Below are 27,874 nucleotides of genomic sequence, written 5' to 3'. Positions count from 1 at the left end.
GTGTAGGGGAACACTTTGCATTTAGTCATCATAATGCCATTAGTTTCAAGATTATTATGGAAAAGGATAGGTCTGGTCCTTGGTTTAAGATTTTAAATGGCATCAGAAAGGATCTGGAAAGTATGGATTGGGGCAAGTTGTTTTCTGGCAAAGGTGTACCTGGGAAGTGTGAGGTCTTTGAAAATTAAAAGTTGAGAGTACAAAGTTTGTATGTCCCTGTCAGAATAAAAGGCAAGCATAACAGGTTTAGGATACCTAGGTTTTTGAGAGATAGTGAGGCCCTTGTTAAGAAAAAGAAGGTGATACATATCAAGTAAAGGTAGGTAGGAACAAATGAGGTACTTGAGTATAAGAAGTGGAAGAGAACACTTAAGAAGGAAATCAAGAGGGTTAAAATAAGACATGAGGTTGATCTAGCAGATGAGGTGAAGGAAAATCCAAAGGCTTCTACAGATAAATTAAGAGCAAAGGGATAGCAAGGGACAAAATTGGTCCTCTGGAAGATCAGAATGGTAATCTATGCATGAAGCCGAAAGAGATGGGAGAGGTCTTAAATGCATTTTTTATGCATCTGTGTTTATTCGGGCAATAGACGCAGAGTCTATAGATGTGAGGCAATGCAACAGCGAGGTCATTACAGAGGAGGAGATATTTGCATTTTTGAGGCAAATCAGGGTGGATAAATCACCGGGACCTGACAAGGTGTTCCCCTGGACCCTGTGGGAGGCTGGTGCAGAAACTACAGGGGCCCTGGCAGAGATATTTAAAACATCCTTAGCCACGGGTAAGATGCTGGAGGATTGAAAGATATCTAATGTTGTTCCATTGTTCAAGGCTCGAAAAATAAGACAGGAAATTATAGGCCAGTGAGCCTGACATTAGTGGTGGGAAAGTTATTGGAAGGTATTCTAAGGGACTGGATATATGTATTTGGATAGACAGACTGCTTAGGGTAGTCAACATGACTTTGTGTGTATTAAGTTGTGTCTAACCAATCTTACAGTTTTCAAGGAAGTTGCCAGGTAGGTTGACGAAAGCAAGGCAGAGGATGTTGTCTACATGGACCTTATTGAGACCTTTGACAAGGTACCACGAAAAAGGTTTAGGTGCTTGGCATTCAAGCTGAGGCAGTAAATTAGATTAGACATTGGCTTCATGGGAAAAGCCGGAAAGTGGTAGTAGATAGTTGCCTCTCTGACTGGAGACCTGTGACTAGAGGTGTACTGTGGGATCAGCATTGGGTCTGTTGTTGTTTGTTATTTCCATCAATGATCTGGATGGTAATGTTAACTGGATTGGCAACTTTCTGGATGACACCAAGATTAGGGGGTGCAGTGGGCAGTGAGGAAGATTCTCAAAGCTTGCAGTGGAATCAGGACCAGCAGGAAAAATGGGCCAAAAAGTAGAGTTGGAATTTAATTCAGCCAACTCTGAAGTGTTGCACTTTGAGACTACCAACCCAGGTAGGTCTTACATGATGAGTGGTAGGGCACTGAGAAATGTGGTAGAAGAGGGGAATCTGGGAATACAGTACCTTGAATGTGATGTCACTTGTTGCTGGGATGCAAGAACCTGAGTTATAGCGGAAGTTTGAATAGGTTAGGACTTAATTACAGAGAACGTAGAATTGAGGAGAGAATTGATAGAGGTATACAAAATAATGAGTATAGATAGGGTAAATGCAAGCAGACTTTTTCCATTGAGGTTGGATGAGACTACAACTAAGAGTCATGGGTTAAGGGTGAAAAGTGAAATTTGAGGGGATTGATCATGGGATGGATCATCTTCACTGGTGAAGGGTGGTGAATGTGGAACAAGCTGCCAGCACAAGTGGTGGATGTGGGGTCGATTTCAAGTTTGGATAGCTATGTAGATGGGGGGCTGGTGTATGGAGGGATAGGCAGTTTAATGGTTTGGCAGGGAGTAGTTGGGTTGAAGAGCCTGTTTCTGTTTCATTTTTCTGTGACTCTATATAGATGCAAGTCTCTGAGGGAAAAATACAATCACTGTGGCAATTTGGATTTTTTTGCTGATCTCCAATGCTTTCATTGCTACTAAGGTTACTCAAGTGTCTGCCTGCAAAGTATTACTTACTTTAAATGGCTTCTGAGTGCACAATTTTTTCCATTGGACTTAGATGTGGTGATTATAGAGTGCGGTATGACTATTTCTTGAAAGCCTTGATTTTTCCACTATGTTCTACCTAATGTATTATTTCCTGCCATTCAATGTCTCTCCAAATCTCCCATCAACTATCTTTGATTTTTTTCTAAAGGGGTGTGGGGTTTACAGACTGAACCAGCATTAATTGCCCATCTCTAATTGCCCCAGCAGGTGATAGTGAGGTACCTTCTTGAACCATTGCAGCACTTGACATTTGGGTGTGCCTGCAATGTTGTCAGAAAAGAAATTCTAGGATTTTGAGCCTGCAGTGGTGAAGGAACAGCAAAATCTTTCCAAGTCAGAATGGTGTTTGGCTGGAGGGCACCATCTAGGTGCTTATGTCCAATGCCTTGTTAGAGGTCAAGGGTTTAAAAGGTGCTGCAAAAGGAGTCTTGGAGAGTTGTTTCAGAACAAATTGCAGCTACTGTGTATTGATTTTAGGGTGACTGTGGATCGGATCCCTAACAAATGAACTTCTATGTCCTGTCTGATATTGAGTTTCTTAGAGAAGAGGAATATTTAACCATAAATAGAGAAAGTCAACATTTAACTCAAAATTAATTGAACTTACTGTATGAACACTAATGTACCTGCTCAAAGTTCAAAGTAAATGTATTATCAAAGTATATATATGTCACTGTATTCAACCAAGAGATTCATTTTCTTGTGGGCATACTCTACAGGTCCATAATAGGATCCATTGAAAGACCGCACCAATTTAGGCATTCAATCAGTGTGCAAAAGTCACAAAATGTGCAAACACATAAATAAATAAATAAATAAATAAACAAATAAACAAACAAACAAACAAACAAACAAATAAATGAATTAGGAATTAATATTGAGAACATGAGATGCTGAGTCCTTGAAAGTGAGTCCATAGGTTTTAGGGACATTTCAATGATGAAGTGAAGTTGAGTGAAGTTCTTTCCTTTGGTTCAAGAGCCCGATGGTTGAGGGATAATAACTGTCCCGGAACCTGGTGGTGTGAGTCCTGAGGCTTCTGTACTTTCTTCCTGATAGGAGCAGCGAGAAGAAAGCATGTTGTAGGTGGTAGGATAATGAATGCTGTTTTCATGCGACATGTAGATGTGCTCAAGGGTGGTGAGAGCTTTTCCTGTGATTGTCTGGGCCGTATCCACTACTTTTGCAAGCATTTTCCATTCAAGGGCATTGGTGTTTCCATACCAGTCTATGATGCAGCCAGTCAATATACTCTCCATTACATATCCATAGAAGTTGGTCAAAGTTTTGGACGTCATGCCGAATCTTTGTAAACTCCTAAGGAAGTAGATGTGCTGCTGTGCTTTCTTTGTAATTGTGTTTTCTTGCTAGGCCAAGGACAGGTAATAACACCGAAGCGTTTAAAGTAGCTAACCCTTTCCACCTCTGATCCCCTGATGAGGACTGGCTTATGGACCTCTGTTTTCATCTTCCTGAAGTAAATAATCAGCTCCGTGGTCTTGTTGACATTGAGTAAGAAGTTGTTGGTGGGGCACCCCTTGTCAGAGTTTCAGTCTTCCTCCTATATGCTGATTCATCACCACCTTTGATTCGGCCCACAACATTGGTGCTGTCAGCAAACTTGAATATGGCATTGGAGCTGTGCTTAGTCACACAGTCATACATGTAAAGTGAGCAGAGCAAAAGTCTAAGCATGCAACTTTCCTGATGAAGATTGTGGAGGATTTATTGTTGCCAATCCAAACTAACTGGGTTCTGTGAGAGAGGAATTTGAGGATCCAGTTGCACAAGGAGGTATTGAGGCCAGGGTCTTGAAGCTTGTTGATTAGTTTTGAGGGGACAGTGGCATTAAATGCTGACTATTGTCAATATAGAGCATCCTGGTGTATGCATCTTTGCTGTTTAGATGTTCCGGGGTTGTTTGAAGAACCAGTGAGATGGCATCTCCTGTGGACTTGTTGCTCCTATATGCTAATTAGAGTGCATCTCAGTTGCTTCTCAGACAGGAATTGATGTGTTTCATCACCAGCCTCTCAAAACACTCTATCACAGTGGATGTCAATGCTACTGGACGATAGTCATTGAGGCTGAAACGTGAGGTTAAAGATCTCAGTGAACATTTCAGCCACTTGATCATCACAGGCCTTTAGTACTTGACCAGGCTCCCTGTCTGTGCCGGATGTTTTTGTTGATTCATCCCGCTGAAGGTTACTTCAGAGACTGAAGTCACAGTATTATCGGGAGCTGTGGGTGCTTGTGATGGTTCCTCCATGTTTTGACGATCAAAGCAAGCACAGGAGGCATTGAGCTCATCTGGAAGCGAGGCCCTGTTGTTACCTCTGTCACTTGATTTAACTTTATAAGGGGTGATAGTATTCAAGCCCTGCCACAACTGTCAAGCATCCTTTGCTGATTCAGCTTTAGTCCAGAATTGCTACTTGGCCCATGAGATGGCTTTCTGAAGATCATACCTGGACCTCTTGTAACTTTCTTGGTCACTAGACTTGATTGCCTCTGATCAGACCGTCAGCAGATTAAAGATTTCGTGATTCATCCAGGGCTTCTGATTGGGGACGAATTTGATTGCTATTGTGGGGACACACTTGTCTACAACTATTCTAATAAAGTCTGTGACAGCCATGGTGTATTCATTCAGATCCACAGATGAATCCTTGAACATGCATCAGTCCACTGACTCAAAGCACTCTTCTGGCTCCCACAGCTACCTTTGTTGTCCTAATCACTGGAGCTTTGCTCTTCAGCCTCTGCCTGTATGCAAGTAACAGGAGGACAGCTAAGTGATCCAATTTTCCAAAATGTGGTCTGGGCATGGAATGGCAGGCATTCCTCATCTTGGTGTAACAGTGGTCTAGCTTGTTGTGACCTCTGGTGCCTCAGGTCATATGCCGATGGTAATTAAGCGGGGTTTTCTTCAAACAGGTCTGGTTGAAATTCCCAACTATGATTTGAAATGCGTCGGGATGAACTGTTTCTTGTTTAGAGACGGCATCATGCAGCATCTCAAGCACTTGATTATAGTCAGCCACTGCTGGTATATAAACTGTGGTCAAGATTATGGAGGAGAACTCTTCCTTTGACCATGAGATGTTCAAGGCCAGGGAAAAATTAGTTAAACAAAACCGCCACATTGGAGTACCACCATGAGTTTATCATGAAACAGCTATCTCCCCCTTTTGCCTTTTCAGAATCAGCAGTTCGATCCATTCAGTAATTTGAGAGCCTTCAGGCCTGATCACTGTATTTGGTGTGGTGGGGGAAAGCCATGACTTGCTCAAGCATAGAACACAACAATCTCTCATTTCCCTTTGATACAGCAATCTTGTCCTCAAGTCCTTGCTGTATTATATCATGAGTTCTCACCTAATATCTCTGCACCACCAGTAATTCAATGGGGTACTAAGCCAACACAAAGTAGCACTAAAATCTAGCATTAATCAGGTCAAAGCTTAATTGGCCTCTTTATCCCCATGTAAATTCACCCCACCTGTCTGTATTATGTATTATCTGCAGAATGGACACAGGCAGCTTTTGGTGTTTTGGTGGTGAGAGTGTAGTCTGAGCTTCCAGCACAAGTGGTGGATGCAAGTTTTATTGCAGCACTTAAGTTTGAAGAAGTACATGGGTGAGAGAGGTATGGAGGGCGCTGGTCCAAGTGCAGGCTGGTGGGAGTAGGCAGAATAACAGTTTGACAAGGTCTCAATGGGTCAAAAGGCCCGTGTGCTGTAGTGCTCTGTTTTGGTATTTGTGTACAATCACGTATCCTGTTCTTATACATGATTTGCAAAATCTCATCAATGTTAGATTGTATTCTCAGTGTGGGCACATACATCCTTCAGTAGGCATCCATAGGTAACATTGGTACAGCAGCTCCAAGGTTTGCTGCATTAACAGCCCAACGCAGAGCAACCAACTTTTCATGTCAGTGTACTTGAGGAAAACTTTGATCGTGGACAGAGAGTAATATTTTTCCATTTAATATTGATGCCATAGCTGCAATATTAGTCAGGCAATGATTATGATCTTTAGTGTGAAATTAATATACATCTTGGAATTCTTTTATTCTCCTTGTTGCCCATCACCCCAAGATCTTGGTCTGCTTCTTCTACCGCGAAACACATTTTTGGTTTATCTGTCCTCTTGCCTACCAGTCCCCTGGACTTGCTGTTCCTCTCTAGAACTTTTACTGCCCTTCTTTAGTGGTCTTGAATGAGGTATACTTCTACGAACATGGTGAACTTCAAATCCGATGCAGAGGTAAGAAGGTGTTCCTTCAAATCTCAAGTATTTGTGGTGGTTAGTGGAAGCATTTAAGTGGTTAAAATTACTTATCTGTTTTGTTTTTCAAGAGTAACTACATATCCAGAGGCAAATTTGAAATTGCTCCAAGTCCTTTCATTCATCAATCTCTAATCCCCTTTTGCAAGCAAATTGGCAAAAAGGAAGTTGCATGGCCCAGCCAGAGTTAAGTAAAACACTGCTAGTGGAAGAGAGACGGGTTACACCTGAACTACAAGGGGACCAATATACTTGCAGGGAGGTTTGCTAGTGTTATTGGGGAGGGTTTAAACTAAATTTGCAGGGGGATGGGAACCAGAGTGCCAGAGTAGATAATGGAACGGGGGTGAAAATAAATGATGTTAGTAGTTCATGCAAAGTCACAAGTAGTAAGGTTGTGTGTGGTGGTAATAATCTTCTGACGTGTGTATGTTTCAATGCGAGCAGTATTGTGGGAAAGGCAGACGAGCTGAGGGCCTGGATTGACACATGGAATTATGACATCATAGCCATTACTGAAACTTGGCTACAGGAGGGGCAGGACTGGCAGCTCAACGTTCCAGTGTTCCGATGTTTCAGACGTGATAGAGGCAGAGGGATGAAGGGTGGTGGGGGTGGCTTTGCTAGTCAGGGAAAATATTACAGCAGTGCTTCAGCAGGACAGATTAGAGGGCTTGTCTACTGAGGCCATATGGGTGGAGCTGAGAAACAGGAAAGGTATGACCACATCTGCAGAGGGATAACAGACAACTGCAGGAGACAGAAAGCTGTGATTGTAGGGGATTTTAATTTTCCACATATTGATTGGGACTCCCATACTGTTAAAGGTCTAGATGGGTTAGAGTTTGTAAAATGTGTTCAGGAAAGTTTTCTAAATCAATATATAGATGTACCAACTAGGGAGGATGCAATATTAGATCTCCTAATATTGAGTTAGGAAATGAGTTAGGGCAGGTGACGGAAGTGTGTATAGGGGAACACTTTGTTTCCAGTGACCATAACGCCATTAGTTTCAACTTGATCATGGATAAAGATAGATCTGGTCCTCGGGTTGAAGTTCTAAACTGGAAAACGGCCAAATTTGAAGAAATGAGAAAAGATTTAAAAAGCGTAGATTGGGACAGGTTGTTCTCTGGCAAGGATGTGATTGATAAGTGGGAGGCCTTCAAAGGAGAAATTTTGAGAGTGCAGTGTTTGTATGTTCCTGTCAGGGTTAAAGGCAAAATGAATAAGAATAAGGAACCTTGGTTCTCGAGTGATATTGGAACTCTGATAAAGAAGAAGAGAGAGATGTATAACATGTATAGGCAACAGGGAGGAAATAGGATGCTTGAGTATAAAAAGAGTAAGAAAATACTTAAGAAAGAAATCAGGAGGGCTAAAAGAAGACATGAGGTTGCTTTGGCAGTCAGGGTGAAGGATAATCCTAAGAGCTTCTACAGGTATGTTAAGAGCAAAGAGATAGTAGGGGGTAAAATTGGTCCTCTTGAAGATCAGACAGGTCGGCTATGTATGGAACCAGAAGAAATGGAAGAGATATTAAATGGGTTTTTTGCATCTGCATTTACTCAGGAAACTGGAATGGAGTCTATGGAAACAAGGCAAACAAGTAGGAGGTCATGGAACTTATACAGATTAAAGAGGAGGAGGTGCTTGCTGTCTTGAGGCAAATCAGAGTAGATAAATCCCCAGGACCTGACAGGGTATTCCCTGGGACCTTGAAGGAGACTAGTGTTGAAATTGCAGGGGCCCTGGCAGAAATGTTTAAAATGCCGATATCCACGGGTCAGGTGCCGGAGGATTGGGGGATAGCTCATGTAGTTCCGGTGTTTAAAAAAGGCTCAAAAAGTAAGCTGGGAAATTATAGGCCGGTAAGTTTGACATCAGTGGTAGGTAAATTATTGGAAGGAATACTAAGAGATAAGATCTACAAATATTTGGATAGACAGGGACTTATTAGAAAAAGTCAGCATGACTTTGTGCGTGGTAGGTCATGTTTAACCAATCTATTAGAGTTTTTCGAGGAAGTTACCAGGAAAGTGGATGAAGGGAAGGCAGTGTATGTTGTATACATGGACTTCAGTAAGACCTTTGACAAGGTCCCACATGAGAGGTTAGTTAGGAAGATTCATTCGCTAGGTATACATGGAGAGGTAGTAAATTGGATTAGACATTAGCTCAATAGAAGAAGCCAGAGAGTGGTAGTGGAGGATTGCTACTCTGAGTGGAGGCCTGTGACTAGTGGTGTGCCACAGGGATCAGTGCTGGGTCCATTGTTATTTGTCATCTATATCAATGATCTGGATGATAATGTGGCAAATTGGATCAGTAAATTTGCTGATGATACAAAGATTGGAGGTGTAGTGGACAGTGAGGAAGGTTTTCAAAGCTTGCAGAGAGACTTGGACCAGTTGGAGGAATGGGCTGAAAAATGGCAGATGGAGTTTAATGCGGACTTGGGTGAGGTATTGCACTTCGGAAGGTCAAACCAAGGTAGAACATACAAGGTAAATGGTAGGACACTGAGGAGTGCAGTAGAACAGAGGGATCTGGGAGTACAGATACATAATTCCCTAAAAGTGGCGTCACAAGTAGATAGGGTCGTAAAGAAAGCTTTTGGTACATTGGCCTTTATAAATCAAAGTATTGAGTATAAGAGTTGTAATGTAATGGTGAGGTTGTATAAGACATTGGTGAGACCGAATTTGGAACATTGTGTTCAGTTTTGGTCACCTAATTACAGGACTCTAATTACTCAAAAGGTCAGGTATCATCCATGGAGAGAGCAAAAAATGTGTATTATTAATCTAAAACATTGACTTTGTTATCTCTCAATATAAACTACCTCACCTGCTAGGTATTTACAGCATATTCTGTTTTTATCCAAAGTATACCTCTACTAAAGTATACTTGAAAAAGGTTTTAAGGTATTTTGTGTTTAGAAAATCATGTTTAAGGTAATTTTTCCATAACTTCATATTTCTTGAATATCATGTACTAATTGCACAAAATGTTCTATACCGTCATCACAATAAAACCGAGAGTCTATACAGAATGAAGGAAATAACTGGTTAAGTTCCAGAATTAATTGCAATGATAGAAGTATTTTTTCTAGGTTTAAAAATGGAGAACCAGTATCATTAGTTTTGGAAAAAATATTAACTTGCGAGGTGACTTGAATTTCTTCATTCTTTGGAATATGAGGTCTCAATGTATGATCTTTGTTGCTGTGGGCATTTCAACTTCTTTTATGGGTTAATGTTTAAAAATGTATGTTGTATGTACGATTATTTCCCCTAGTACATTACTACCTTTGAGATGATATGTTTAGTGGAAATTATTCTACTCTTGAACCCAATTTAATTGCATTTGCAGTGCATGAATTGACATTTTAATAATCTAGGTTTAGATTCCTGTTGCACACCACCTGAATACTAATGAAAAAATAGTGAGGAAATTGATCTCTGATTTTTTTTTTAAAGGAAAATGTTAAAATAACCAACAAGTTTTGAGAAACACAGTATCAGTGAATTTTCTGTCTGGTGCAAAGAATTTTTGCATACAGTATTTGCTGGCTTTATGACTGTCATCCTTGGATTCCTGTCTTTAATCACGATTGTTTTTCCACTTCCATTGTCTGTCTAGATGTGCTTGAATGTACATTTAACAACTCAGATTATGGTCTTCCAGGCCCCATTCAGAGCTCCATGATCTGATTATGGATTCATTTAACAAGTACAATACCACCCATTTGGTATGAATTTAATTGAACTCGTGATAAAATTTCCCTTTCGGCCTCAAACTTATTCATTGGTTTGCGCAGCTTTTTCAAGACCCATTTCACTGCAAGTCATTTACAATCCAGTCTGTCTGCTATCTCATTCCAGAATGACTTTTTAATGGCTGCATATTAAATCTTTGGCAGTTTCTATTGCAACGGGTTCACGGAGCATCCTTTACTGACATTTAGCAGCTCCAGCAGTGCTTTAAATTCAGTGTAACGTAATAATACATTGAAAATGTTTAGCCAGATCTTTAGCAGAAAATTAAGTAGGATGAGTTGTACGGGATGACCAATAGAACTTAAAACTATATAAAATTGTCTTGCAAAACCAAATTTACTTGTAGAGGTATTAATTGAAAGAGGACTTGAGTGAAGTAATTTTGAGATTCGTGAAAAAAATCAAAATGTCTTGATATAATTTCTAAGGCATGCATATCTTATAAACAAAACAATCTGAGGAATTAGTTTCACTTTGATGTGTGCGGTTTCAGATAATAATGCTTTATTAAATTGTCATCTTTGAGTGGGAGGGAGCATATAATTCTATTTCTATGACCCTTTGTGTTAATTGGTCTTGTACATAGGATAGAGTGGTGAAGAAAGCTTTTGGTATGCTGGCCTTTATAAATCAGAGCATTAAGTATAGGAGTTGGGATGTAATGTTAAAATTGTACAAGGCATTGGTTAGGCTGAATTTGGAGTATTGTGTATAGTTCTGGTCACCGAATTTAAGATGTCAACAAAATAGAGAGAGTACAGAGAAGATTTACTAGAATGTTACCTGGGTTTCAGCACCTAAGTTACAAGGAAAGGTTGAACAAGTTAGGCCTTTATTCTTTGGAGCATAAAAGGTTGAGGGAGGACTTGATAGAGGTATTTAAAATTATGAGGGCGATAGATAGAGTTGACGTGAATAGGTTTTTCCATTGAGAGTAGAGGAGATTCAAACAAGAGGACATGAGTTGAGAGTTAGGGGGCAAAAGTTTAGGGGTAACAGGAGGGGGAATTTCTTTACTCAGAGAGTGGTAGCTGTGTGGAACGAGTTTCCAGTAGAAGTGGTAGAGGCAGGTTCGGTATTGTCATTTAAAGTAAAATTGGATAGGTATATGGACAAGAAAGAAATGGAGGGTTATGGGCTGAGTGTGGGTCAGTAGAACTAGGTGAGAGTAAGCATTCGGAATGGACTAGAAGGGCCGAGATGGCCTGTTTCCGTGCTGTAATTGTTATATGGATGTCTAAGGGTTAGCAATCAAGGTTTAGTTTAGAACAAAATTAAGATTGCTAGATGCTTAAATAAGTGAATTGTTTAAAATAGTAAATTTAAATGCACAATCTATACACCCATGATTTAAAACTAGTCAGTTAAATATATTTTGTGACAAACAGATGGTTAGTCCTGTTTTTTATCTAAATGAGCTGTTAAACCACAAAAGAAAACAAGGTCAACAGAAAGTATTAAAAAGATTGACTACATTCAAATATAAATTTAATACTAAAATATAAATTAAGGAACAGAGAACTTTAATAGCAACAAACTAGGTATTAAATTGAATGCATCATGTTGAATTAAATAAGCAAAATATTGCAGAAACCGGAAAACAGAAGCTTTGATAAAAAACATTAACTAGAAATAATCAACAGGTCATGCAGCATCTCAGGGGACAAGCAGAGTTAGTGTTTTGAGGTAATGATCATTCATCACAATTGGGAAAATTAGTGAGAAAATAAGTTTTTAATTGCAGGAGAAGTTGAGAAGATCAGAAAGAAATATTGAACATCTTTGATGTGCTGAAAGATGAGAGAGGTTAAGTGACTTGTGGGTGATGGTTCAATAGAGGGAATGTTAAAGACATGAGCTATCATAAAAGATTTTCTCATTGAATCTCTCCTGCCTTCCATCCTCACCATCACAAACCTTCCTTGACCCTGATTTCCTTTCCACCCCTTTGTTAAAAGTTCAAAGTAAATGTATTTTCAAAGTACATATACAGCCTTGAGATTCATTTTCTTGTGGGCATATTCAATACATCTATAGAATAATAATCATAACTGAATCAATAAAAGACCTCCCATCTTGGGTATTCAACCAGGGTGCAGAAAACAACAAATTATGTATGCAATAAATATTGAGAACATAAGAAGAAGAGTCCTTGAAAATGAGTCCATAGGTTGGAACATTTCAATGACGGGGCAAGTGAAGTTATCCCCTTTGGTTTAAGAGCCTGATGGTTAAAGGGTAAATAATGGTTCCTGAACGTGGTAGTGTGAGTCCCAAGGCTGCTATACCTTCTTCTGAATGGATGTAATGAGAAGAGAGCATGACTTGAGTGGTGGAGGTCCCTGATCATGGATATTACTTTTCTATGACAGTGTTTCATGTAGATGTGCCCAATGGTTGGGATGGCTTTACCCATGATGGACTGGGCTGTATCCACTGCTTTTGTAGGATTTTCCATTCAAGGGCTGTGATGCAACCAGTCAATATACTCCCACCACACATCTATAGAAGTTTTTCAAAGCTTATTTGTGCTGAATCTTTGCAAACTCCTAAGGATGTAGAGGCACAATTGTGCTTTCTTTGTAATTGCACTTATGTGTCTGGCCCAGGACAGGTTCTCTAAAATAATAATACTAATGAACTTAAAGTTGCTAACCACCTCTGATCCTCTGATAAGGACTTGCTCGTGGGCTTCTGGTTTCCTCCTCAAAGTCAATAATCAGTTTCTTGGTCTTGATGACACTGAGTAGAAGATTGTTGTTATGGTACCACTCAGCCAGAGTCTCTCTCCTATATGCTGATTCATCACCACCTTTGATTCGGCCTAAGACAGTGGTGTCATCAACAACCTTGAATATGGCATTGGAGCTGTGCTAAGCCACACGGTCATAAGTGTAGAGTGAGTAGAGCATAGAAGGCAGTGAGCTCATCTGGAAGCGAAGCCCTGCTCTCACCCATGTTGCTTTGTTATTCAAGCCCTGCCATAACTGTCGAGCATTCTCCGTTGATTCGAGTTTAGCTCAGATTTGTCACTTTCCCTGTGAGGTGGATTGCTGGAGACCATACCTGGACCTCCAAACTTTCTTGGACACCAGACTTGAATGCCTCTGCTGTTTTACAATGCATGTTTTTTTAAAAAAATGTAACTTCTACTTTTTTCTACTTTCTGTTTGTTTTTTCGCTCCGTGATGGCTGTCTGATCTTTTAAATACTTCTGTCATTCTCTATTTCTGTTTCAATACCACTAACATGTAACTCAATAGTTTTAGGACGGTGCTGTTCTGTACGCATGTGCACACTTTGTACATTTATGCATAGAATATTAAAATAAAGTGAGTTAATTGGTTTATAAAATGAAAGAGATCCAAAATTAAAATTGAAAAATACAGCAAATGCTCAGAAGACCAAGTGGTAACTGACACAGAATCAAAATTGTCATTTGAAATTAATAATCTGTTGAAAAAATAGTGCTGATGTTAAGTAGTGAACTTCCCTCTTATTGAAATGACTTGTTTGGACATATCAGTTTTATGTCTGAATATGTAGGTGAGTAGGTGGGAGGGAGGGAAGGGGCTTGTTTTGCTGTTGTTGTTATAGACCCATAAGATATAGGAGCAAAATTAGGCCATTTGGCCCATCAAGTCTACTCTGCTATTTCATTATGGTACTCTATTTTATCTCACAGCCCCAATCTCCTGCCTTCTCCCCGAGGAAATCTGCAGATGCTGGAAATTCAAACAACACACACAAAATGCTGGTGGAACACAGCAGGCCAGGCAGCATCTATAAGGAGAAGCACTGTCGACGTTTCGGGCCAAGACGAAGACGAGACGAAGGGTCTCGGCCCGAAATGTCGACAGTGCTTGTCCTTATAGATGCTACCTGGCCTGCTGTGTTCCACCACCATTTTGTGTGTTGTTTGCCTTCTCCCCGTGTCCCTTCATGCTCTGACCAATCAAGAATTTATCAACCTCTGTCTTAAATATACATAAAGACCTGACCTCCACAGCTGCCTGTAGCAAAGAATTCCACAGATTCACCACTCTCTGGCTAAAGAAATTCCTCCTCATTTCCATTCTAAAAGGAGCCCCCTCTATTCTGAGGCTGTGTCCTCTGGTCTTAGACTCTCCCATCATAGGGATATCCTCCCCACATCCACTCTAGTGAGGCTTTTCACCATTTGATAGATTTCAATGAGGTCACCCCTCATTCTTCTGAATTGACAGACAGACAGACATACTTTATTGATCCCGAGGGAAATTGGGTTTCGTTACAGTCGCACCAACCAAGAATAGTGCAGAAATATAGCAATATAAAACCATAAATAATTAAATAATAATAAGTAAATTACGCCAAGTGCCGATTCTAGTTAATACAGGCCTAGAGCCATCAGACGCTCTTCATATGACAAGCCATTCAATCCTGGAATCATTTTCGTGAACTTCCTTTGAACCCTCTCCAGTTTCATTACACCCTTTCCAAGATGAAGGGCCTAAACTGCTCACAATACTTCAAATGAGGCCTCACCAGTGCTTCATCCTTGCTTTTATAATGAATACTAACATTGCATTTGCCTTCCTCACCACAGACTCAACCTGAAACTCCCTTAGGATTCATTTAGGGAACCTTGCACAAGAACTCCCAAGTCCCTTTCTGGCTCAGTGTTTGGTGTGTTCTCTACATTTAGAAAATAGTCGACCCTTCCTTCTACCAAAGTGCATGACCATACACTTCTCAGCACTGTATTCCATCTGCCATTTTTTGCCCATTCTCCTAATCTGTCTAAGTCCTTCTGAGGAAACCATGCTGACTACAGTCTGTTTTATCATGTGCCTCCAAGTACCCTGAGACCTCATCCTGAATAATCGACTCCAACATCTTCCCATCCACTGAGGTCAGACTAACTTGCTTATAATTTACATTCTTCTGCCTCTTCTCTTCTTGAAGAGTGGAGTGACATTTGTAATTTTCCAGTCTTCTGGAAACATTCCAGTATCTAGTGATTCTTGAAATCCCCCTCCTGTAATCCAGCACCAACCTGATTTTTCCCAATCTACCTACGTATTGAAGTCCCCCATGACTATTGTAACATTGCCCTTTTGGCATAAGTTTTCTATTTCCCATTGTAATTTGTAACCAACATCCTTACTACTGTTTGGGGGTCTGTATACAACTCCCATCAGGGTCTTTTACCCTTGCAATTCCTTAGTTCTATCCACAATGATTCAACAGCTTCCAACCCTATGTCACCTCTTTCTAATAATTTGATTACCATTTTTTACCAACAAAGCTGCCCCCTTTGCCTTTCTACCTGTCCTTTTTAATCTTTCAGCCATGATTCAGTGATGCCTACAACATCATACCTGTCAATCTGCAGCTGTGCTACAAGTTCACCGACTTGTTCCTTATACTGCGCGCATTCAGATATGACACCTTCTGTCCTTTATTCACCTTTTGATTCCTGACTTTATCTGAGGTTTGACCAACAGATCTGCCTGTTGCATGTTGTGTTCTGTGCTGTTCTGCCAAGCATTGCGGCCATTCTGTGTTTGCTGTGGGACGCGTGGTGACTCTTGCAGGCTGCCTCCAGCATGCCCTCAGGCGTGTTTGTTGTTAATGCAAGTGAGGCATTTCTGACGTACGTATGATAAATAAATGCATTTAAATGGTTCTCAGGCCTTGCTGAGTGTAGACGCAGATGGCTTCATTACTGAGGGTTGGGAATGAAATTGTGCAATCATCAGCAAATATCCCAACCTTATGATGCAAAAAAGATCACTGGTGAAGCAGCTGGAAATCATTGGGCCGAGGATACTGTCCGAAGGAACTCCTGCAGTTGTGATTGGGCCTTTGGAAAAGGAGATCAGATGACTGCCCTGTTCTCCAAACTATTGCTGGTTGTGACACTACTTCAGCTGCAGAATCAATTGCTGCAATACTGGACTTTATCAGACCCTAGAAGTAACTGAGCTGCCTGGTTAGCAGGAAGGGTGGGCATGAGGGGAGAAATTGATTAAGTCAATTAAGAAATTATATTAAAAGCTATGCCTGTGACTAAGCAGTGGAAATATTTAAATAAATATTTATTAATTTCCACTGAAAATAAGGAAAGGAAGGAGGGGCAATAAAATTGTGAAGAGGCAGCACAGTTGTATAACCATTAGCATAACGCTATTACAGTGTCAGTGGCCCAGGTTCAATCCACCACTGTCTGGTGAAAGTAGTGTATTTGGGGAATTTTGTAAAGGCATTCAACAAAGTCCCATGAAAAGTGACTGCACCGGGTAACAGGTCACAGTATTCTGGGTAATATTATTCGCACAGATGGAGAATTATAATAGGATAAATGGGGCACTTTCTGTCTTCCTCCATCATTTTGTGTGAGTTGCTGCATCTGTGAGTTTAACATTTTCAGGATTGTCTGGCTGTAATTATTAGGGTGCAACAAGGATCGGTGTTGAGACCTTGCGACTTGCAGTTTGTTAACGACTTGTATGCAGAGACCAGAAGACACAGGAGCAGACTTAGGCCATTCAGCCCATCAAATCTTTTCCACCATTCCATTGTGGCTGATCCCGGATCCCACTCAACCCCATTCAACTGTCTTCTCACCATATCCTTTGATGCCTTGACTGATCAGGAAATGATCAACTTTCGCCTTAAATATACCCACAGGCTTTGCCTCCACCACAGTCTGTGGCAGAGCATTCCACAGATTTACTATCCTCGGACTAAGAAAAATTCCTCCTTACCTCTGTTCTAAAGGGTTACCCCTCAATTTTGAGGCTGTACCCTCCAGTTCTGGATACCCCCACCATAGGAAACATCCTCTCCAGATCCGCCCTATCTAGTTCTTTCAACATTCAATAGGTTTCAATAAGATCAACCTGCATTCTTCTAAATTCTAGTGAGTACAGGCCCAAAGCTGCCAAACGCTCCTCATATGTTAACCCCTTCATTCCTGGATTCATCCTCATGAACCTCCTCTGGACTCTCTCCAACAACACCACATCCTTTCTGAGATATGGGGCCCAAAACTGTTGACAATGTTTTATAAAGGCTCAGCAAGTGTACCAAGTGTATTGAAAACAGGTTAGAAGATAACTTGTGAGTAACCTCAGAGAAAGATTACAAACAAATGTGGCTGGGGTAACTGAGTGGATAAGGAGATGGCAAATGGGTGACAATATGAGATTATCCACTTTAGTACCAAGAACTAAAAGCAGAGTACTACTTAAATGATGTGAGATTAACAAACACTTGCATCCATAGATTTAAGTATTTTCGTGCAGCTTAATTCCACAAAACAATGTTAGATTGCAGATAAAGCTAGAAATTATTTTTAAAAAATTTTTTGGCTTTATTGCAGGAGAAGTAGGACACAGTGAAATTATGCTACAATTGACAGTGCTTAACAACCTTTCTCGCAGAGTACTGTCTAATTCTACTTTCCTTACTTGGGATATATTTGGTTTGAAGGCTGTTCAGAGGAGACTCCTTGTTTTATGGGGAAAAATAGCTGAGTGAATTGGGCCTATGTTTTCTGGATTTTAGTAGAATGAGGGTGATTACTGAAAAATATATAATATAGAAACATAGAAAACCTACAGCACAATACAGGCCCTTTGGCCCACAATATTGTGCTGAACATGTCCCTACCTTAGAAGTTACTAGGCTTACCCATAGCCCTCTATTTTTCTTAGCTCCAGGTACCTGTCCAAAAGTCTCTTAAAAAAACCCTATCATATCCGCCTCCACCACCGTTGCCGGCAGCCCATTCCACGCACTCACCACTCTCTGAATAAAAATCTTACCCCTAACATCTCCTCTGTACCTGCTCCCCAGCACCTTAAACCTGTGTCCTCTTGTGGCAACCATTTCAGCCCTGGGAAAAAGCCTCTGACTATGCACATGATCAATGCCTCTCATCATCTTGTACACCTCTATCAGATCACCTCTCATCCTGCATCACTCCAAGAAGAAAAGGCCAAGTTCACTCAACCTATTCTCATAAGGCATGCTCCCCAATCCAGGCATCATCCTTATAAATCTCCTCTGCACCCTTTCTATGGCTTCCACCTCCTTCCTGTAGTGAGGTGACCAGAACTGAGCACAGTACAATACTCCGACCAGGGTCCTATATAGCTGCAACATTATCTTTTGGCTCCTAAATTAAATTCCATGATTAATGAAGGCCAATACACCATACGCCTTCTTAACCACAGAGTCAACTTGCGCAGCTGCTTTGAGCGTCCTGTGGACTCAGACCCCAAGATACTTCTGATCCTCCACACTGCCAAGTGTCTTACCATTAATACTATATTCTGCCATCATATTTGACCTACCAAAATGAACCACTTCACACTTATCTGGGTTGAACTCCATCTGCCACTTCTCAGCCCAGTTTTGCATTCTATCAATGTCCCGCTGTAACCTCTGACAGACCTCCACATTACCCACAACACCTCCAACCTTTGTGTCATCAGCAAACTACTAATCCATCCCTACACTTCCTCATCCAGGTCATTTATAAAAATCACGAAGAGTAGAATGCTTTGGGGATTTCCTTAACTCTGCCTGCCAAGGCCTTCTCATGGCCCCTTCCAGCTCTCCTAATTTCCTTCTTAAGCTCCTTCCTGTTAGCCTTATAATCTTCTAGATCTCTAACATTACCTAGCTCTCTGAACCTTTTGTAAGCTTTTCCTTTCTTCTTGACTAGATTTATTACAGCCTTTGTACACCACGTTTCCTGTGCCCTACCATAACTTCCCTGTTTCATTGGATCGTACCTATGCAGAACTCAACACAAATATCCCCTGAACATTTGCCATATTTCTTCTGTACTTTTCCATGAGAACATCTGTTTCCAATTTAAGCTTCCAATTTCCTGCCTGATAGCCTCATAATTCCCCTTACTCCAATTAAACGCTTTATTAACTTGTCTGTTCCTATCTCTCTCCAATGCTATTTTAAAGGAGGTAGATGCTGTGAGAATTCCCCTATTTGGGGGACATGTTCTGAGATAGAGATGAGGAATTTTTCCTGTGGATTGTAAATCGGTAATTCTGGACTGAGATTCGTGGATGCGGAATCATAAGACCATAAGATATAGGAGCTATTTGGCCTATCGAGTCTGCTCTGCCTTTCAATCATGGCTGATTCAATTCTTTCTGTCATCGCAACTCCCCTGCCTTTTCCCCATACACTTTGATGTCCTGGCTAATCAAGAACCTAACTATCTCTGCCTTAAATACACCCAATGACTTGGCCTCCACAACCGATTGTGGTAACAAGTTCCATAGATTTACCACCCTTTGACTAAAATAATTTCTCTGCATCTCTGTCCTAAATGGACAGCCTTCAATCCTGAAGTCATCCCCTGTTGTCCTAGACTCCCACATCATGGGAAATAACTTTGCCATATCTAATCTGTTCAGGACTTTTAACATTTGGAATGTTTCTGTGAAATCCCCCTTCATTCTCCTGAACTCCAGGGAATACAGCCCAAGAGCTGCTAGACATTCCTCATACGCTAACCCTTTCATTCCAGGAATCATTCTCGTGAATCTTCTCTGAACCATCTCCAATGTCAGTGTATCCTTTCTAAAATAAGGAGCCCAAAACTGCACACAATACTGCAGGTGTGGTCTCACGAGTGGCTTATAGAGCCTCAACATCACATCCCTGCTCTTATATTCTATACCTTTAGGAGTGAATGCCAACATTGCATTTGCCTTCTTCACAACCGACTCAACCTGGACGTTAACCTTTAGGGTATCCTGCACAAGGACTCCCAAGTCCCTTTGCATCTCTGCATTTTGAACTCTGTCCCCATCTGAATAATAATCTGCAAACACGAGGAAATCTGCAGATGCTGGAAATTCAAACAACACACACAAAATGCTGGTGGAACACAGCAGGCCAGGCAGCATCTATAAGGAGAAGCACTATCGACATTTTGGGCTGAGACCCTGGGCTGTGTTCCACCAGCATTTTGTGTGTGTTGTTTGAATAATAATCTGCCCATTTATTTCTTCTACCAAAGTGCATGACCATACACTTTCCAAGATTGTATTTCATTTGCCACTTCTTTGCCCATTCCCCTAAACTACCTAAGTCTCTCTGCAGGCTCTCTGTTTCCTCAACACTACCCGCTCCTCCACCTATCTTTGTATCATTGGCAAATTTAGCCACAAATCCATTAATCCCATAGTCCAAATCATTGACATGCCTCGTAATAATCAGTGGTCCCAACACCTACCCCTATGGAACTCCACTGGTAACCGGCAGCCAGCCAGAATAGGATCCCTTTATTCCCACTCTCTGCTTTCTGCCAATCAGCCAAAGCTCCACCCATGCTAGTAACTTCCCTGTAATTCCATGGACTCTTATCTTGCTAAGCAGCCTCTCGTGTGTCACCTTGTCAAAGACCTTCTGAAAATCCAAGTACAACACATCCACTGCATCTTCTTTGTCTACCCTGCTTGTAATTTCCTCAAAAAATTGCAGTAGGTTTGTCAGGCAGGATTTTCCTTTCAGAAAACTATGCCTATGCCTATCTTGTCATGTGCCTCCAGGTATTCCGTAATCTCATCCCTAACAATTGATTCCAACATGTTCCAACCACAGATGTCGGGCTAACAGGTCTATAGTTTCCTTTCTGCTGCTTCCCACCCTTCTTAAATAGCGGAGTAACATTTGCAATTTTCCAGTCATCCGGTACAATGCCAGAATCTATCGATTCTTGAAAGATCATTGTTAATGCCTCCCCAATCTCTCCAGCTACTTCCTTCAGAACCAGAGGGTACATTCCATCAGATCCAGGAGATTTATCCACTCTCAAACCATTAAGCTTCCTGAGCACCTTCTCAGTCATAATTTTCACTGCACATACTTCACTTCCGTGACACTCTTAAATGTCCGGTATACTGCAGATGTCTTCCACTGTGATGCAAAATACGCATTCAGTTCCTCTGCCATCTCTGTGTCTCTCATTACAATATCTCAGCGTCATTTGGTATTGGTCCTATATTTACCCTTGGCTCTCTTTTACTCTTTATATACTTAAAAAAGCTTTTAGTATCTTCTTTGTTATTAGTTACCAGCTTCCTTTCATAATCTATCTTTTCCTTCCTAGTGACCTTCTTAGTTCCCTTCTGCAAATTTTTAAAAGCTTCCCAATCCTCTATCTTGCCACTAGCTTTGGCTTCATTGTATGCCCTGTCTTTTGCTTTTCCTTTGGTTCTGACTTCACTTGTCAGCCACGGTAGTGTCCTTTTTCTCTTCAAAAATTTCTTCATAATTGGAATATATCTGTCTTGCACTTCCCTCTTTTTTTTCGCAGAAACACCAGCCATTTCTGCTCTTCTGTCCTTCCTGCTAGTGTCCCTTTCCAGTCAACCATGACCAGTTCCCCTCTCATGCCATTGTAATTTCCTTTATGCCACTGAAATTCCGACACATTGGAATTTAGTTTCTCCTTCTCATATTCCAAAGTGAACTTGATCATATTGTGATCACTGTTCTCTAAGGGTTCCTGAACCTTAAGCTTTCTTATCACCTCTAGATCATTGTGCAACACCTGATCCAGCACAGCTGATCCCCTAGTGGGCTCAACAACAAGCTGTTCTAAAAAGCCATCCCTTAGACATTCTACAAATTCTCTCTCTTGAGGTCCAATACTGGCCTGGTTTTCCCAATCGACTTTCATGTTAAAATCCCCAATGATTATCATAACATTGCCCTTCTGAAACACCTTTTCTATCTCCTGCTGTAATTTGTAATCTACAACCCAGCTGCTATTTGGAGGCCTGTATACAGCTGTCATTAGGGTCCTTTTACCCTTGCCATTTCTTAACTCAACCCATAGAGACTCTGCATCTTCCGATCCTATGTCATCCCTTTCTAATGATTTAATACTATTTCTTATACACTGGACCACACCACCCTCTCTGCCTACTAACCATACTTCCTGATAAACCGTATATCCTTGGACATTCAACACCCAATGGCAGCCATCCTTTAGCCAAGTTTCAGAGATGGCCACAATGTCATACTTGCCAATCTGTAGCTGAATTTCAAGATCATCCATTTTATTTCTTATGCTGCGTGCATTCAAATATAACACTTTCAGTCCAGTTTTTGTTGCTTTCTGTTTTAACTGCACCACGCCTTTATTGCCCTGTAACCCATCCTATTGGCTGTGAATATGCCTCATTTCCTGCCTGTCCTTTCTATCATCTCTGTTGCATGCAATCTTTGACTTATTTCTGTTTTCCCCTTCCTCAACCCCTGCCAAATTAGTTTAAACCCTCCCTAACAGCTCTAGTAAACCTGCCTGCTAGGATATTGGACCCCTTTGAGTTCAGGTGTAACCCGTCCCTTTTGTACAGGTCGTACCTCCCCCAGAAGATGTCCCAAAGATCCAGGAACCTGAAGCCCTGCCCCCTACGCCAGTGTCTGAGTCACACATTAATACGCCTGATCATGCTATTCTTGTGCTGGCTAGCATGTGCCACAGGCAGCAATCCTGAGATTACTGCCTTGGAGGTCCTACCCAACTCCCTGAATTCTCTTTTCAGGACCTCCTCCCTTTTTCTACCTATGTCATTGATACCAACGTGTACCAAGACTTCTGGCTGTTCACCCTCTCCCTTCAGAATACTCTGCACCCGATCGGAGACATCCCGTACCCTGGCACCTGGGATGCAACAAATCATCAAGGATGGATTAGGGATGCCCAATCTTTTTATGCCATAGACCCTTACCATTAACTAAGGGGTCCCTGGACCTTTGGTTGGTTAATTGAATTTTTCATTACAGGGAGCTATTGTTGTGGGATTGAATGGGACAATGGAGTTGCGATTTAACAATGAAATTGACCGTGAGGTTGCCAGTCTTATTGTTGGATTATAAACTGGAGAATGGCAGTGCACAGGATATGTGTCATGAATTAGATTTATCAGTGCTTCTTTTAAACTCGTTCAGCCAAGCTTCCAAATGGTGATGACATGTCAACAGCACTATTTTCATAGTTGGAATTAAGTAAGAACTAGAATAGTCTTAGAACATTGGATTTGAGAGGTGAAAATATATTTTTTTAAATAAGGTACAAGTATGTGGATGACTGTTAAATCTATAAAAGGATGCAAAAGTTCAAAAACTTTTAGTTTAAATAGCATCATACTTGACTATTGTAATGCAAATTTATTCGTTATTTAAAATGGAAATATGTATTTGAGAATTCTAAATAATTTCATATTTCCACAATCGTGTTTGTGGGAACAGGGAAACGGCAAATTTAAAAAAAAATGATTTAAATGGTCTCCCTTTCGAGCATGATGCAGTTCCTTTTTTGTTTCCTGTAGTCAGTTAAGGATCCACCTATTTAAATGTTTAAAATGGCATGCTTAAGATTACATTTGCATGAATTATCTTTGCTTTTGAATGGTTTTAAGCTTTCTGTTTAGTCAGAATGTCTTGCCCATCATCATGCTAAGCAACAAGGAGGAGTTTTTCTAAGTTAATTGCCAATCGTGGCAGGCTGGAATCTTCCAATCAGCAGTGCGCTGTGCTGAAAAGCTAGAGCTGACGGAATGAGCTTGTTTAGTCAGCTGATAGGAAATGAAGTGAAGGCTGTAGCCGGCAAGAACAAGGCTCTGAATGTGAATATTTCTCATTGTGCCTAGGCAGGGGTGAGAATCATAAACGGTTACGAATAACAAATAATGCTTCTCAAGGTTTGTAATACACTGCCGTCTGTCTTTGTAACAATATAGAGCTTTGTTTCCTTCCCAGTGGGCACTGTGCAGCTCTGTTAGCACTGGAATAGAATATTCTGTGGAAAAGTTAACTGGGTAATTGCTGTTGGATTAAGGTATGCACACAGTGTTCTATGTAGTCGGTTGTGGGCGAAGCACTGGTTACTTGCCCTACGCTTGATGGGAAGAATTTTAATGTTGACTTAAAAGTAGTTACTGATTATTCATACTGCTGATTTATTTATAATGTGTTGCTTTCATATGGTTTGTGCACAATTCTTTAAATTTGGCTTAATTAGTTGTTTTTTTGTGCAGTTGTCCAAAATTGAGCTTTTGTAGTTTCTATGCAGTATTGGAAATAGCGGTTTTCATTTTTAAATATAGCTTTGTGATAATTTAATTCTTCCTAATCACCTGTCACTAAAGCTGGTCTTGGTCTGAAAGCAAGTGAAATATTAAAGGAGGCGTTTATTCAGCAAGGTGCTAAGTACAGGACCAAATAACCCATCCAGCAGAGAACTGAGATATTGGGTAAATTGACCCGTGTCACAAACTGTTTATGTGCACCTCTGTTAAGAGCTTTTTGTGCTCTCATTTTGATTAATCATGATGACCAACAGAAACAATGATGCATTAGCTTTTGCTTCTAAGATTAGAGGAAATGCATTGTAATAGCATGATTGTTCATGAATCTTGAGAGGAAATTCTGCAAGAATGCTTCAGAATGGCAGTGTGCATGTTTTAATGACCTAGTATAGCACTAGTGCAATTACTTAAATTAACAATTCCAGTCTTTGTGAAAGGGTTGTTGTGGATACATTTCAGAAAAGAAAATCCTGAATGTTAATTTTAAAACAACCATTTTAATGCATTTTTTAAAAGTATCCATCATGTAAATTAGAAGCAGACTAACTCAATAGCAGGTGTACTTTCTCTAATATCTGATACATTTTTTTTGTTAAAGTTATCTCTGTGGTCCTGATAGGGTCACTTCATGTCACAGTATCCAAGAAATGGTCAGATTTTTTTTCTCCCACAACTTTCTAATGGGTATGACACTTATGATTTATTTGTTTTCTTTGGATCTTTTGTTTTACATTGACTCTGTACCTCAGACCTCCCATTTCAATAGTATTTTTTCATTAGTGTCACTGCTGCTGGAAGATATTCTCATATTTGAATCCAGCAACAGTGGAGGAACAGCAATAAATTTCTAAGTGGGGAGAGAGCAGAAATAAGGCATTGAGATAAAGAACTGATAGTGGAGCAGGCTTGAAGGGCAAAATGTCCTACTCTTGTATCTTTGCTTTAAGGGCGAATGTGTTTTGAAAACTGTTGGATTTCCATCTGGCTTTGCTTTATAATTGCAAGAGCTTGCAGCTTTCTGCCATACTATTGAAGTGGGCCTGGCAAACTGCTGCTGCACAACTTTAGTAAGTGTCTTGCATACTATGGTGTACCAAGGGTTAATGGTGTGAATGTTTAAAGTCCGGTGCCAATTAAATTGGCTGCTTTGTCATAGATGGTGTTGAGCTGCTTGAGTGGTTTGGATGCACTCAGGCAACTGGAAACTAATCTTTGACATCCATGAAGTCCCTAGATAGCAGAAAGGTTTTGTGGGAGTCTGGACACAAGTCATTTCCTGCAAAATGCAATGCTTTTGAACTATTCCTATCACCATGATATTTTGCTGGAAGGTTATTGACCTGAAATGTTAACTGTTTTTCTTTCCAGATACTGCCAGACCTAATGAGTGTTTGGAGCATTTCATGCTTTTAACTTCTGGCAGGTTCTATCAGGTTTCAAACCTGCAATGACCCCAAGATATCTGTGGTGAGATTTTGATGACAGCGATGTCATTGAATTGGGAGAGTTGCTTCAATGCTCTAGTCTGTTTTCTGGTACATTTGCATGATGCAAAATTTACTTGTCTTTAGCAGCCCAAACTTTAATGTCTCTAGGTCTTGTCATAAAAATAGGACTACATTTATTGCCTGAGGAATTGGAACTCAAATTAACACCCTTCAATCATCAGGTAACATCTTTTGCTCTGTCTGCACAAAAGCTGGTCTTTTCTGGTAGCTACCATTTTTAATTCTGCTTTCTATTCCAACATGCCACTACATGGCCTTCTCTGCTGCCATGATGAGGCCATGTTGGAGGAGCAATACCTCGTTCGTCTGAGTAGTCTCCAAGCTGGTAGCATGAACATCAATTTCCCTAACCTAGTAACTTCTCCCCTTCCATCTCCCCACCTTCTCTTTTTCCATTCCCCATTCTGGCTCCCCTCTTGCCCTTCTCTCCCGTCCATCATCTTTCCCTAGAGCCCCTCCTCCTCCTCTTCTCCCATGGTCCACTCTTCTATCTATCAGATCCCTTTACCTGTTCCACCTACCACCTCCTAACCTCACTTCACCCCCTCCCTTCACCTGGTTTCACCTATCACTTGCTAGCTTTTACTCCTTCCTTTACCCCTTCCTCTTATTCTGGCTTCTCCCCCATTTCCTTTCCAGTGTTGATGAAGGCTCTGAGCCTGAAACTGAACAGTTTAGGTATCTCTGTCAATGCAGTCGGAATGGCTGAGTTCTGCCAGCAGTATCCCTACTTTTAGTTGTGATGAAGCAGCTGGAGGTGATTTGATTTGGATCACTGGCCCAAGAGACTCGTGCTGTAATGTCTGGAGTTAAATATTGGTATCCAATAATCTTAATCTCGGCAGTATTGGGGCTGTTTTGCAAAGAATTTTGTTCCCGCCAGCCACATTGTTCCATCCAACTCCAATAGTGACACCAACTCCACAAAGCTGTATCTCGCCTACATCTCTCCTGTTCTTAAAAAGCCGGGTATATTTAATGCTGTCAATTATTAATATATCAGTTTAATGTCAATCATCCAAACGGTAACAGTGGATGTTGTTAACAGGGCTAACAAATGAAATTTATTCCCAAATAACCAAGACCAAGAAATTGACAGTGAACTTGCGAACCGATGCACTGTTCATTTAGGGTTTTGGTAGGACTATTTGACTGCAGAGCAAACCGCGTCATCATGGCTCTGGTCCAACGGAGGATAATTGAGATGAATTACATAACTGAGGTGAAAGTGGCAGTCTTTTTCTTCAAGTCTTCGTTTTCCTAAATGTATTGTTAAAGAGTGCAAATAAACTTGAAGTCAATATAAATTATGATGAAAGCTCTCCACAAGCTACACCACAAAAGTAACTCAGCAGGTCAGGCAGCATCTGTGGAAATTAATAAGCAGTCAACATTTCGGGCCAAGACATCAGCCCAAGGCACACTGCAAGGCCTCCTTGGGGAAGTATTCAAGGCCTGGCTGCTTTGAGTACTGAAAATTGGTTTCTTATTGTCACATGTACTGAGGTTCAATGGCAAAACTTGCATTCTGTTCAAACAGATCAATTTGTTACAATAGTGCATTTAGGTAGTACAAGGTTAAAAATAAATCAATAAGAGTGTAGAATAAAGTGTGACAGTTACAGAGAAAGGACAATGAGAAGTCTAGACATTGTACAGTAGGGGGAGGGGAATGGGGTGGAAGAGACTGGCTTTGATGTACTGAGCTGCATCCACAGTTCTCTGCAGTTTCTTCTGGTCACAATTGTCATACCAAGCCGTGCTGCATCCAGATAGGAAGCTTTCTATATAACGCAGTGATAAAAATTGATGAAGGTCAAAAGGGGCATCCCAAATTTCTTTAGCTTCTGAGAAAGTAAAAGAGATCCCTTATGAGTGCAAAATTGAGTTTTACTAGGAGCTCTGCAGACAAGGAGGCAGTCCATACCTAGGTACCATAAGTACCAAAATAGAGCAAGTTTCAGACGTGGATAATTCTGGCAATGAGAGCAATGTGACAGGAAAATTAATTGGCCCTGGTCTGATGCTCAGTAAA

At 40.8% G+C, this 27,874-nt stretch overlaps 1 protein-coding gene across 12 annotated transcripts in view; it reads left to right on the top strand.

Moving 5' to 3' along the window:
- Positions 1-27,874, top strand: part of atosb (atos homolog b) — a 119,806-nt gene that overhangs the window by 27,723 nt on the left and 64,209 nt on the right. The window contains exon 1 of one of the 12 annotated variants that reach the window (XM_073064353.1): positions 23,830-23,944. The exons of the other annotated variants lie outside the window; for them this stretch is intronic. The gene's annotated coding sequence lies outside the window, so the exon portion shown is untranslated. Of the gene's footprint in view, positions 1-23,829; positions 23,945-27,874 lie in introns of those variants that run through there. 12 annotated transcript variants of the gene reach the window in all.

The sequence above is a fragment of the Hemitrygon akajei genome, chromosome 13 (genome assembly GCF_048418815.1).
Source record: "Hemitrygon akajei chromosome 13, sHemAka1.3, whole genome shotgun sequence".
Taxonomy (NCBI): domain Eukaryota; kingdom Metazoa; phylum Chordata; class Chondrichthyes; order Myliobatiformes; family Dasyatidae; genus Hemitrygon; species Hemitrygon akajei.
This window is presented reverse-complemented; position numbering and strand designations above follow the sequence as displayed.